A 1,330-nucleotide genomic window follows, 5' to 3' on the forward strand; every position below is an offset into this window, starting at 1 on the left:
TCAATGATGTGGAGCATTATGCCTAGGAAAAGGGGTCATAGTTGTTGAGTGACAGGTAAACGTGGGAAATCTAATTGCAGATAGCCCAACCATTCGTGGGCCAAGACTCGGGCCTAGAAGGCGGTTGTTGACTTTCAGGCTGCAACCTCGCCTTGCACCCAATCTAACATACACAAGCTAGAGCAGAATATGCACCAAGAGATATAATCTTTCTCATACTTGGAACTTATTGGAGAAGTTTCTCATTGGCTCCTTGATCAAGGCCACACTAGGGGGACAAGAACACAATATTTCCACTTGGTCACCTTATGCTGGCAATTAAAGACTTTGTTGGGGCAAGTCCTCAAGGAGAAACATGATGATTATAATGAGATCATATCATCCCTTGATGATCTACAAATAAACCAGTGGAGGATGCAAGACAATTTCGTTCGTTTGGAGCCTCGTGTGACTTGTCTAGTGGAACACTTGGAGCACATGGAGAAGCACATTTATTGTGAATTTCCTAAACAACCACATACCGATTCTAGCCTAGTAAACCCTATGCTTGTAACTTATTCTTATTCCTTGTGGCTATAAGTTGTGTAGATCATTTCTCATTTCTTAAATCTTTTGTTTTTGTTATCTCAATATTTTTTGCTAATATCAAAATTATAGATTTATGGTGAATTAACTAACTAAAAAATCTAGTAAAAATAAGATTAATAAACTTTTGAAACACTATAAACACCCATATAACTTATTGTCATAATGGAAATCTCATTGATTTAAAAAAAGTGATTTTGAAATTTTTAAAAACAAAAATTACAAACTATAATTCCAAAAATATTTACCATTTAAAAATTCTAAAAAAAATTGAACGTGGAAAATTTCTAGAAACACATAAAATCATGGCAAAGGTGACTGCTAGACTGATCCAGGTGGATATTGGTGGCCACCCGCTAATTCCACTTGGATCCACTCTAGTGCTTCTTACAATTTTTTTTTTCAGTTTCCTTAATTACAGCACAGTTTACTATTTTTAGCAGTTTTTCGGGTCCTAAACTTCTGGAGCCGTTTTGAGGCCCTAAACGACGTTTTTTGGGAAATCCACTTTTGATAAAAATCGTCTTTTCCGTCGTAGTCCTCGGAGAGATCTTTCCAATGGGCTATCATGCACGTCAAACGGAGATAGTACGACCAATTTGCGACCCCGGGAAGTTGATGTACCAACTTACCCAAAAACGGGGCCCACAATTTGGTGTTTCATCTTCTAGGGTTAGGTTTTGGAATGTGAAGGGTTTTCAATTGTTTCTCAACAATAAATAGGCCTCCGAGCCTCATTGTAAGA

This window comes from Pinus tabuliformis, chromosome 2_2 (genome assembly GCF_031772625.1).
Source record: "Pinus tabuliformis cultivar Carrire ecotype Pingquan chromosome 2_2, CPIR1, whole genome shotgun sequence".
Taxonomy (NCBI): Eukaryota; Viridiplantae; Streptophyta; class Pinopsida; order Pinales; family Pinaceae; genus Pinus; species Pinus tabuliformis.